This window comes from Oncorhynchus nerka, linkage group LG10 (genome assembly GCF_034236695.1).
Source record: "Oncorhynchus nerka isolate Pitt River linkage group LG10, Oner_Uvic_2.0, whole genome shotgun sequence".
NCBI lineage: Eukaryota > Metazoa > Chordata > Actinopteri > Salmoniformes > Salmonidae > Oncorhynchus > Oncorhynchus nerka.
Genome location: NC_088405.1, coordinates 95,443,091 through 95,455,865, shown reverse-complemented (window position 1 = coordinate 95,455,865; position 12,775 = coordinate 95,443,091). Strand labels below are relative to the sequence as shown.

The 12,775-nt window shown below is 46.6% G+C and overlaps 1 protein-coding gene across 6 annotated transcripts in view; it reads right to left on the bottom strand.

Annotated features, from left to right (window-relative positions):
* The window catches only part of larp1 (La ribonucleoprotein 1, translational regulator), a 62,895-nt gene that overhangs the window by 41,676 nt on the left and 8,444 nt on the right, over positions 1 to 12,775 (bottom strand). The window lies entirely within an intron of this gene.

Genomic DNA, 12,775 nt, shown 5'->3' with positions numbered 1-12,775 from the left:
CTCGTTCTCTATGGGGCGGCAGGGTAGCCTAGTGGTTAGAGTGTAGAGGCGGCAGGGTAACCTAGTGGTTAGAGCGTAGAGGCGGCAGGGTAGCCTAGTGGTTAGAGCGTAGAGGCGGCAGGGTAGCCTAGTGGTTAGAGTGTAGGGGCGGCAGGGTAGCCTAGTGTTTAGAGTGTAGAGGCGGCAGGGTAACCTAGTGGTTAGAGTGTAGAGGCGGCAGGGTAACCTAGTGGTTAGAGTGTAGAGGCGGCAGGGTAGCCTAGTGGTTAGAGTGTAGAGGCGGCAGGGTAACCTAGTGGTTAGAGTGTAGAGGCGGCAGGGTAGCCTAGTGGTTAGATTGTAGAGGCGGCAGGGTAACCTAGTGGTTAGAGTGTAGAGGTGGCAGGGTAGCCTAGTGGTTAGAGTGTAGAGGCGGCAGGGTAACCTAGTGGTTAGAGTGTAGAGGCGGCAGGGTAGCCTAGTGGTTAGAGTGTAGAGGCGGCAGGGTAACCTAGTGGTTAGAGCGTTGGACTAGTAACCTGTCTGATCTCTCATTTAGGAGGTTATAACAGGCCATTATCGAGCCCGTCTGATCTCTCATTTAGGAAGTTATAACAGGCCATTATCGAGCCCGTCTGATCTCTCATTTAGGAGGTTAGAACAGGCCATTATCGAGCCCGTCTGATCTCTCATTTAGGAAGTTATAACAGGCCATTATCGAGCCCGTCTGATCTCTCATTTAGGAGGTTATAACAGGCCATTATCGAGCCCGTCTGATCTCTCATTTAGGAAGTTATAACAGGCCATTATCGAGCCCGTCTGATCTCTCATTTAGGAGGTTAGAACAGGCCATTATCGAGCCCGTCTGATCTCTCATTTAGGAAGTTATAACAGGCCATTATCGAGCCCGTCTGATCTCTCATTTAGGAGGTTAGAACAGGCCATTATCGAGCCCGTCTGATCTCTCATTTAGGAGGTTATAACAGGCCATTATCGAGCCCGTCTGATCTCTCATTTAGGAGGTTATAACAGGCCATTATCGAGCCTGTCTGATCTCTCATTTAGGAGGTTAGAACAGGCCATTATCGAGCCCGTCTGATCTCTCATTTAGGAGGTTAGAACAGGCCATTATCGAGCCCGTCTGATCTCTCATTTAGGAAGTTATAACAGGCCATTATCGAGCCCGTCTGATCTCTCATTTAGGAGGTTATAACAGGCCATTATCGAGCCCGTCTGATCTCTCATTTAGGAAGTTATGACATCACATTATGAAGCTGCTAAACCTTCAGTCCTCCAAAGTTCTCCATGGGTCAAAGGTTAAAAGTAGTGTACTATATAGGGTATAAGGTGCCATTTCAAATCAAATTTTATTTGTCATGTGCAAAATACAATGTGTAGTAGACTTGTGAAATGCTAACGGACAAGCCCTTAAACACTTATTTTTCTTAAAACAGCATTGTTGGTTAAGTAAAAAATAAATTAAAAAATGTAAACAACAAATAGTTAAAGAGCAGCATTAAAATAACAGTAGCGAGACTATATACAGGGTATTATGGTACAGAGTCAATGTGGAGGCTATATACAGGGTGTACCGGTACAGAGTCAGTGTGGAGGCTATATACAGGGGGTACCGGTACAGAGTCAATGTGGAGACTATATACAGGGGTACCGGTACAGAGTCAATGTGGAGACTATATACAGGGGTCAATGTAGACTATATACAGTACAGAGAGTCAATGTGGAGGCTATATACAGGGGGTACCGGTACAGAGTTAATGTGGAGGCTATATACAGGGTGTTACGGTACAGAGTCAATGTGGAGGCTATATACAGGGTGTTACGGTACAGAGTCAATGTGGAGACTATATACAGGGTGTTACGGTACAGAGTCAATGTGGAGGCTATATACAGGGGGAACCGGTAGAGTCAATGTGGAGGCTATATACAGGGTGTTACGGTACAGAGTCAATGTGGAGGCTATATACAGGGTGTTACAGTACAGAGTCAATGTGGAGGCTATATACAGGGTGTTACAGTACAGAGTCAATGTGGAGGCTATATACAGGGGGTACCGGTACAGAGTCAATGTGGAGGCTATATACAGGGGGTACCGGTAGAGTCAATGTGGAGACTATATACAGGGTATTACGGTACAGAGTCAATGTGGAGGCTATATACAGGGGGAACCGGTAGAGTCAATGTGGAGGCTATATACAGGGTGTTACGGTACAGAGTCAATGTGGAGGCTATATACAGGGTGTTACGGTACAGAGTCAATGTGGAGACTATATACAGGGTGTTACGGTACAGAGTCAATGTGGAGGCTATATACAGGGGGAACCGGTAGAGTCAATGTGGAGGCTATATACAGGGTGTTACGGTACAGAGTCAATGTGGAGGCTATATACAGGGTGTTACAGTACAGAGTCAATGTGGAGGCTATATACAGGGGGTACCGGTACAGAGTCAATGTGGAGGCTATATACAGGGTGTACCGGTACAGAGTCAATGTGGAGGCTATATACAGGGTGTACCGGTACAGAGTCAGTGTGGAGGCTATATACAGGGGGTACCGGTACAGAGTCAATGTGGAGACTATATACATGGGGTACCGGTACAGAGTCAATGTGGAGGCTATATACAGGGGGTACCGGTACAGAGTTAATGTGGAGGCTATATACAGGGTGTTACGGTACAGAGTCAATGTGGAGGCTATATACAGGGGGAACCGGTAGAGTCAATGTGGAGGCTATATACAGGGTGTTACGGTACAGAGTCAATGTGGAGGCTATATACAGGGTGTTACAGTACAGAGTCAATGTGGAGGCTATATACAGGGGGTACCGGTACAGAGTCAATGTGGAGGCTATATACAGGGTGTACCGGTACAGAGTCAATGTGGAGGCTATATACAGGGTGTACCGGTACAGAGTCAGTGTGGAGGCTATATACAGGGGGTACCGGTACAGAGTCAATGTGGAGACTATATACATGGGGTACCGGTACAGAGTCAATGTGGAGGCTATATACAGGGGGTACCGGTACAGAGTCAATGTGGAGGCTATATACAGGGTGTTACGGTACAGAGTCAATGTGGAGACTATATACAGGGTGTTACGGTACAGAGTCAATGTGGAGGCTATATACAGGGGGAACCGGTAGAGTCAATGTGGAGGCTATATACAGGGTGTTACGGTACAGAGTCAATGTGGAGGCTATATACAGGGTGTTACAGTACAGAGTCAATGTGGAGGCTATATACAGGGTGTTACAGTACAGAGTCAATGTGGAGGCTATATACAGGGGGTACCGGTACAGAGTCAATGTGGAGGCTATATACAGGGGGTACCGGTAGAGTCAATGTGGAGACTATATACAGGGTATTACGGTACAGAGTCAATGTGGAGGCTATATACAGGGGGAACCGGTAGAGTCAATGTGGAGGCTATATACAGGGTGTTACGGTACAGAGTCAATGTGGAGGCTATATACAGGGTGTTACGGTACAGAGTCAATGTGGAGACTATATACAGGGTGTTACGGTACAGAGTCAATGTGGAGGCTATATACAGGGGGAACCGGTAGAGTCAATGTGGAGGCTATATACAGGGTGTTACGGTACAGAGTCAATGTGGAGGCTATATACAGGGTGTTACAGTACAGAGTCAATGTGGAGGCTATATACAGGGGGTACCGGTACAGAGTCAATGTGGAGGCTATATACAGGGTGTTACGGTACAGAGTCAATGTGGAGGCTATATACAGGGAGTTACGGTACAGAGTCAATGTGCAGGCTATATACAGGGAGTTACGGTACAGAGTCAATGTGCAGGCTATATACAGGGGGGTACTGGTACAGAGTCAATGTGGAGGCTATATACAGGGGGAACCGGTAGAGTCAATGTGGAGGCTATATACAGGGTGTTACGGTACAGAGTCAATGTGGAGGCTATATACAGGGTGTTACGGTACAGAGTCAATGTGGAGGCTATATACAGGGTGTTACAGTACAGAGTCAATGTGGAGGCTATATACAGGGTGTTACAGTACAGAGTCAATGTGGAGGCTATATACAGGGGGAACAAGTACAGAGTCAATGTGGAGGCTATATACAGGGTGTTATGGTACAGAGTCAATGTGGAGGCTATATACAGGGTGTTACGGTACAGAGTCAATGTGGAGGCTATATACAGGGTGTTATGGTACAGAGTCAATGTGGAGGCTATATACAGGTTATTACGGTACAGAGTCAATGTGGAGGCTATATACAGGGTGTTACGGTACAGAGTCAATGTGGAGGCTATATACAGGGGGTACCGGTACAGAGTCAATGTGCAGGGGGTACTGGTACAGAGTCAATGTGGAGGCTATATACAGGGGGTACCGGTACAGAGTCAATGTGGAGGCTATATACAGGGTGTTACGGTACAGAGTCAATGTGGAGGCTATATACAGGGGGTACCGGTACAGAGTCAATGTGGAGGCTATATACAGGTTATTACGGTACAGAGTCAATGTGGAGACTATATACAGGGTGTTATGGTACAGAGTCAATGTGCAGGCTATATACAGGGTGTTATGGTACAGAGTCAATGTGGAGGCTATATACAGGGTGTTACGGTACAGAGTCAATGTGGAGGCTATATACAGGGTGTTACGGTACAGAGTCAATGTGGAGGCTATATACAGGGGGTACCGGTACAGAGTCAATGTGGAGGCTATATACAGGGTGTTATGGTACAGAGTCAATGTGGAGGCTATATACAGGGTGTTACGGTACAGAGTCAATGTGGAGGCTATATACAGGGGGTACCGGTACAGAGTCAATGTGGAGGCTATATACAGGGGGTACCGGTACAGAGTCAATGTGGAGGCTATATACAGGTTATTACGGTACAGAGTCAATGTGGAGACTATATACAGGGTGTTATGGTACAGAGTCAATGTGCAGGCTATATACAGGGTGTTATGGTACAGAGTCAATGTGGAGGCTATATACAGGGTGTTACGGTACAGAGTCAATGTGGAGACTATATACAGGGGGTACCGGTACAGAGTCAATGTGGGGGCTATATACAGGGAGTACCGGTACAGAGTCAATGTGGAGGCTATATACAGGGGGAACCGGTAGAGTCAATGTGGAGACTATATACAGGGTATTACGGTACAGAGTCAATGTGGAGGCTATATACAGGGGGAACCGGTAGAGTCAATGTGGAGGCTATATACAGGGGGAACCGGTAGAGTCAATGTGGAGGCTATATACAGGGTGTTACGGTACAGAGTCAATGTGGAGGCTATATACAGGGTATTACGGTACAGAGTCAATGTGGAGGCTATATACAGGGGGAACCGGTAGAGTCAATGTGGAGGCTATATACAGGGTGTTATGGTACAGAGTCAATGTGCAGGGGCAGCGGTTATGTGCAGGTGGGCATTAGGAAAGCAGTCACAGTCAACTCTTGATTCAGGCCTAAGTAACAGCATGGGAATGTGTGAAAGTATGTGCTCTGGCGATACTGCAGAAACTGAACCACTAAAACCACTAAAAAAAAGACTGCACTGTGTTTTAAGTTGAATTAGGAGAGACGGTGAATGTACGGCACCTGACCGCAGTTCACATTCATCCGATTATGTAGACCATACTGTACTCTACCAAAGCCTGTCCATTGTGAACCGGGAGGGCTGTGAAAGTAGTCTCACAACTGACGAACATAAGGAAGCATTGAGCTGGTGAGGTTGTGTAGCACGCTGCTCAGCTGTTGACAACCCATGCAAATCTGTTTAAATCTCCTTACTGGCAATCATGGCCTCGGACAAAGCCAGACACACAGTGAGAAGTTTTTTTTTTTTTTAATTTACTCAGCCAAAGCCACTTACTAAAAGAAAATGGTGAACAGAAGTGTGTGTGTGGGGTGGGATTTCTGTATATAGCCTCCACACTGACTCTGTACCGTAACACCCTGTATATAGCCTCCACATTGACTCTGTACCGTAACACCCTGTATATAGCCTCCACATTGACTCTGTACCGTAACACCCTGTATATAGCCTCCACACTGACTCTGTACCGTAACACCCTGTATATAGTCTCCACATTGACTCTGTACCGTAATACCCTGTATATAGCCTCCACACTGACTCTGTACCGTAACACCCTGTATATAGTCTCCACATTGACTCTGTACCGTAACACCCTGTATATAGTCTCCACATTGACTCTGTACCGTAATACCCTGTATATAGCCTCCACATTGACTCTGTACCGTAATACCCTGTATATAGCCTCCACACTGACTCTGTACCGTAATACCCTGTATATAGCCTCCACACTGACTCTGTACCGTAATACCCTGTATATAGCCTCCACATTGACTCTGTACCGTAACACCCTGTATATAGCCTCCACACTGACTCTGTACCGTAACACCCTGTATATAGCCTCCACATTGACTCTGTACCGTAACACCCTGTATATAACCTCCACATTGACTCTGTACCGTAATACCCTGTATATAGCCTCCACATTGACTCTGTACCGTAATACCCTGTATATAGCCTCCACATTGACTCTGTACCGTAATACCCTGTATATAGCCTCCACATTGACTCTGTACCGTAATACCCTGTATATAGCCTCCACATTGACTCTGTACCGTAATACCCTGTATATAGCCTCCACATTGACTCTGTACCGTAATACCCTGTATATAGTCTCCACATTGACTCTGTACCGTAATACCCTGTATATAGCCTCCACATTGACTCTGTACCGTAATACCCTGTATATAGCCTCCACATTGACTCTGTACCGTAATACCCTGTATATAGCCTCCACATTGACTCCTCCACTTAGTTATGAATTTCAAACTGTAGCAGGACATGACCTCTTTGTGCTCACTTCTTTAAAAAATCAGCTTGTACGCAAATGTTGTCTGTCCGTAAGAGTCTTCTTTAACAGCAGTTCTGGTGAAAAGTGCTGATGGCCGCAGTACTCCAGACTTCACTCTCAAACAGGTGGTGGTGCTCACGGCATCCCCCGTTACGAGCTGGGACAGGGTCATATTTACTTACCTAGGTAACGAACGGAAGAAAAATGTACTGAAACAGGGAGGGGCTACCTGTGCAGTATCGAACGAGGATTCAGGTGAACAGAGCCAAGTAGGGAAACAAACTGCATTGGTTCTATTCTAAAGCAGTAGATTTCTGCCCATCTTCTGCCAAAACCCTTCCCAAGCATGCATACCTTTATTTGACATCTTTTCACTCCAATTTTATGATATCTAATTGGTAGTTAGTCTTGTCCCCATCTCTGGAGAGGCGCAGGTCAAGAGCCATGCGCCCTCCGAAACACAACCCTGCCACGCCACACTGCTTCTTGACACGCTGCTCGCTTAACCCGGAAGCCAGCCGCACCCATGCGTCGGAGGATAACACCGTACAACTGAGGACTGTGTCGGCGTGCACTGCGCCTGGCCCGCCACAGGAGTCGCTAGAACGCATCCCCAGCCACGAACCTTCCCCCTAACCCGGTCGACGCTGGGCCAAATTGTGCGCCGCCTCATGGGTCTTTCGGGGCAAGACAACACAGCCCGGGATCGAACCCGGGTCTGTAGTGACGCCTCAAGCACGGCCTTAGACTGCTGCGCCACTCGTCAACTAACCCATCTGTAGGATTCATCATATTCATCTTCACCTCTGAATAAAAGAATGTGTGGTTACCAAACATAAAAAGGAGAAGCCGAGCCAACTGGGCCAATCCAGAGCGGCGTGAGGGCAAGGTGGAACTGAAACTCATAGGACTAAAGATTGACTATGACCCTCTCTAATGACCTCCTGACCTTTTCGATAGGGGGTGGATTACCCGAGAGTTCCACAGTCGAAGGTAATGGCTGTCTAAGAACTTGACCGCTTCTGACCTGATGAATTGGGCAAACAGTTGTGCGCAAGGGGAGGGGTGTTATGGGGCCTATGTGCTAATGTGTGTGGTTTCCTCAACTATTTATTAGATAAAAGGTGTTGACGTCCCAAAAGCTACGTCCCCACAGCTGACGACACCAATCGTTTTCTATCGCAAGAACTCATGCCAGAGCCCAACTAAGAAAGTTATTTTATTACACCACCTAAGCTACTGATTTTCAGGCAACAGCCTTACTCTCGGCAACAAGCCAGTCTCGTTTTATAAAAAATAAAACAGATGCATGTACTCTGGTCAAAAAAAAAAAAAAAAAGATTAACCATTAACTTTCAAAAGATAAATGTCCCCAATTCTCAAAATCCTAAATGTTATCAGCAAAGCTGATCGTGAACTCGGGGTGTTTTCAGTAAGACCTTTCAAAGAACAACAAAAAACATTTAATTTTAATTTTATATAATGCTAAAACAAAGATAAGAGGTCTTAACATGGTGTGTTTCACACTTGAGCAGTAGCATTCAAACCCCATTGTCACACTGATTAAAAGAACTGGGCCAAAGGGTCTCGCTCTATGAAAAAGCTAATAAAGCCATTGGAACAAAACCACCAACCAAAACCTTGTAACACACAGCTTAAGGTTAAGACGCAGGAGAGTAAAATGATCCAGGGACCGCAGTAATACAGTTTCACCAAACTGTCAAGAGGGAATGAACTTTTTTTATTTTTTTATTTTTAAAGCTTGACTTTGTACATGCCCTCTCTTCAAAACGGTTCCTCTTGAACACAGACCAAACTCAAGGACGGCGTGTTCAAGTGGTGGACAATGTATCCCACGTGGGTAATTAGACATGCCTTCCACACTGTGCTCCATGCAAATCAGATATATTTTTTAAAAGGTCAGCTGTGAGAAGACGGGCTATGTCTCGAATGGCCTATACCAAGGGGTAGCCTGGCAGTTAAAGAGCGTTGGGCCAGTAACCCGAAAGGTCGCTGGTTCAAATCCCCCAAGCCAACTCGGTGAAAGATCTGTTGATTCGCCCTTCAGCTAGGCACTTAACTCTTAATTGCTTGTGTAAGTCGCACTGGATAAGAGCGTCTGCTAATCAGTGGTTCAGGGTCAGCAACAGGCACACAAAAGTAGTTTTTTTGGGGGGGGGGGTAGAGAGAGGGTAGAGAAGGTAGGAGGGTAGAGAAGGTGAGAGAGAGGGTAGAGAAGGTGAGAGAGAGGGTAGAGAAGGTGAGAGAGAGGGTAGAGAAGGCAGGAGGGTAGAGAAGGCAGGAGGGTAGAGAAGGCAGGAGGGTAGAGAAGGCAGGAGGGTAGAGAAGGCAGGAGGGTAGAGAAGGCAGGAGGGTAGAGAAGGCAGGAGGGTAGAGAAGGCTAGGAGGGTAGAGAAGGCAGGAGGGTAGAGAAGGCAGGAGGGTAGAGAAGGCAGGAGGGTAGAGAAGGCGAGAGAGGGTAGAGATGGTATCTAGTTGATGATCCCTGCTGTTGCCTGTAGTGCAGAATACCAGCGATAAGGCATAACCAAACGTGCGTTATAAGAAATAAATATGTAATTACCTGGAATATGGTACATAAGAGCCTCTGTTCATATTTTAATACAATCTCAGTTTAGCTGATGGGAAGTTTTACACTGTAAACCAAGGTGAAATGATGTCTCCAGATCAATATCAGGCGCCGTCTTTTTCCCCAGAAGTAAAGAAGTTGAAACAATTACACTTTTAGTTAAAAAATAAATAAAAATATATATATATATATGACCGTGTGGTGTGTGTAGTAAGGACCGCAAGGGAAGTACAGCAGTGTGTTCAACCTGGTGAGCGCATTGTCAAGTGTCCTGGAACACCACTCCAGTGTGCTTAACCTGGTGAGCGCATTGTTAAGTGTCCTGGAACACCACTCCAGTGTGCTCAACCTGGTGAGCGCATTGTTAAGTGTCCTGGAACACCACTCCAGTGTGCTCAACCTGGTGAGCGCATTGTTAAGTGTCCTGGAACACCACTCCAGTGTGTTCAACCTGGTGAGCGCATTGTTAAGTGTCCTGGAACACCACTCCAGTGTGTTCAACCTGGTGAGCGCATTGTTAAGTGTCCTGGGACACCACTCCAGTGTGCTCAACCTGGTGAGCGCATTGTTAAGTGTCCTGGAACACCACTCCAGTGTGTTCAACCTGGTGAGCGCATTGTTAAGTGTCCTGGAACACCACTCCAGTGTGTTCAGCCCAGCAGCAAGTCGCTCTGGTCCAGTCTCCACCTGTGAGGGATCGTCAACCACGTGGGCTGCAGCCCTGTGACAGCTCCTGGGAAATGCAGCACTAGGCCCAGTCTCTCCCCCTCTCTCCCTCCCTCCCCCCCTCTCTGTCCATTTCTCCCTCTCTGCAGTCAAGATCAGAGCAAGTTTCTGCAGTCGTGTGCACACACAGCCAGAGGCAATGATTAGCATTAGCCAGCTGTCATGGCGCCCCCCCACACCACCACCAGCTTCCCTCTATCCACCTCGCGTCACTCCCTCTTCCCATCCTACTCGCTCATTCTCATAGCCCCCTCCATCCCCTTCCAAACCTCTTCAGGTGGAGAACACAGCCTCATTCTCATACCCCCCTCCACCCCCTTCCAAACCTCTTCAGGTGGAGAACACAGCCTCATTCTCATACCCCCCTCCACCCCCTTCCAAACCTCTTCAGGTGGAGAACACAGCCTCATTCTCATACCCCCCTCCATCCCCTTCAGGTGGAGAACACAGCCTCATTCTCATACCCCCTCCATCCCCTTCCAAACCTCTTCAGGTGGAGAACACAGCCTCATTCTCATAGCCCCCTCCATCCCCTTCATGTGGAGAACACAGCCTCATTCTCATACCCCCCTCCATCCCCTTCTAAACCTCTTCAGGTGGAGAACACAGCCTCATTCTCATACCCCCCTCCACCCCCTTCAGGTGGAGAACACAGCCTCATTCTCATAGCCCCCTCCATCCCCTTCATGTGGAGAACACAGCCTCATTCTCATACCCCCCTCCATCCCCTTCCAAACCTCTTCAGGTGGAGAACACAGCCTCATTCTCAGGACTGTTACAGTGCAGAGTCCCTGAAAATCAGCAACAACAAACAAACACACGATATGGGGGCTATTAATAAGCACTGTGCACGTAAGTCTTAAACACTGTACATGGGGGGGGGGGTCACTGCTAGCCAATCGTGTTGCTACTTTAGGACACGTAGTATGTTTGTACTCAGCTCAGCTGTGTTGCAAAGCAACGGTAAGAAGCACAGCACAACCAGCTAACATTTGCAATTGGATTAAAACATCCCAGTTGCCACAAACAAGATAATCGAAGCAAGCAACCTATAAATGGGATGTCTGTCTGAGAGCTTAATTAGAGCATGTGAGAAGTGCTTATTAAATCTTCACGCAGCAGACATGAAAAGATACCAAATAAATCTTGTTTATTCTTTTTTTTTTTTTTTTTAAGCATGAGTTATTTCAGCCAGAAGCCGATCTAGAAGTGGGTCGGATTAGATTCAAGGAGCACAGTAGGAGAGCTGCTGCAGCACGGGATGACTGAGGCCAGTGGGAACCAAATATGGAGGAAAAGACAGGATGAATGCCACCAGCAGCCACACTGCCCCTCCCCCTCACACACACACACACACACACCACCACTCTTGAAGACTCTTGCTAGTTCACGTGATCAGAAGGGTGACATCACCACCCGCCGAGTAACAGGCTCAGACACTACACTGCTGGTTGAGCTGCAGAGAGGTCACTGTCTCTGCCTGTGGCCACCCTCCCCACACCCTAGAACAGTGAGTTTTCACTGGGATGTGTCCATATCGCTGTGCCCAGACAGATGCAGCTCTTTAAAGATAAAAAAAAAAAAAGGCCAGAGCTGAGACACAAACCTGGGTTGATCTATGGAAATAGCCGAGAGAAATTGAGGACTTTCTTTTTCTGTTATCATGGTAGACTGGTACCGCAATGAACCCAAAGGGGGCTTTCTCAAACAAAAATTCAGAGCTGTATACACTGGTCGGGTCAAAAAAGGACATGGCCATTTTGTTCTGAGGGAAAAACCTGACAAAAAAATAAGTCTACTCCACCACAAACTAGGGCTGGGCGAAAATGGCAAAAATATATCACAATATTTTCCTAATATTTGACAGTATTTTATGTTTTTGAATAATACAATTTCTACATTTGCTTTATGAGTAGTGCATGACCCTAGAGTGGCAATAAGGGTCTTACAAGTGATTTCATATGAGTCTTTCTCCATTCTGATTTCACAGTATATAAAAAAATAAACTTCAACCACATCTTCTGGGAATGAGTAGCAAGCAGTTGAATTCGGGCATTTCATCCAGACGTGAAAATACTGCCCCGTCACCAATAAGTTCTCTAGGATAGGGGGAAGCATTCGGAATTTTGGATGAAAAGCGTGCCCAAATTAAACTGCCTGCTACTCAGGCCCAGAAGCTAAGATGTACATATTGTTAGTAGATTTGGATAGAAAACACTGAAGTTTCTAAAACTATTTGAACCATGTCTGTGAGTATAACAGAACTTATTTGGCAGGCGAAACCCAGAGGACAAACCGTTCAGATTATTTTGAGTCACTCTTTTCAATGGGTTTTCATTGGGAATCCAGATTTCTAAGGGACCTTCTTGCAGTTCCTATTGCTTCCACCGGATGTCACCAGTCTTTAGAAATTGGTTGAGGTTTTTCCTTTGAGAAATGAAGTAACACGATTCAGAATGAGGCTCGAGGGAAGTGTACTCTGTCAGAGGCACGTGACCTGAAAGCTAGCTACACTTTGTTTTCCTCAGGTATTGAACACAGATCATCCGGTCTTCAATTTTATCGATTATTTACGTTACAAAATGCCT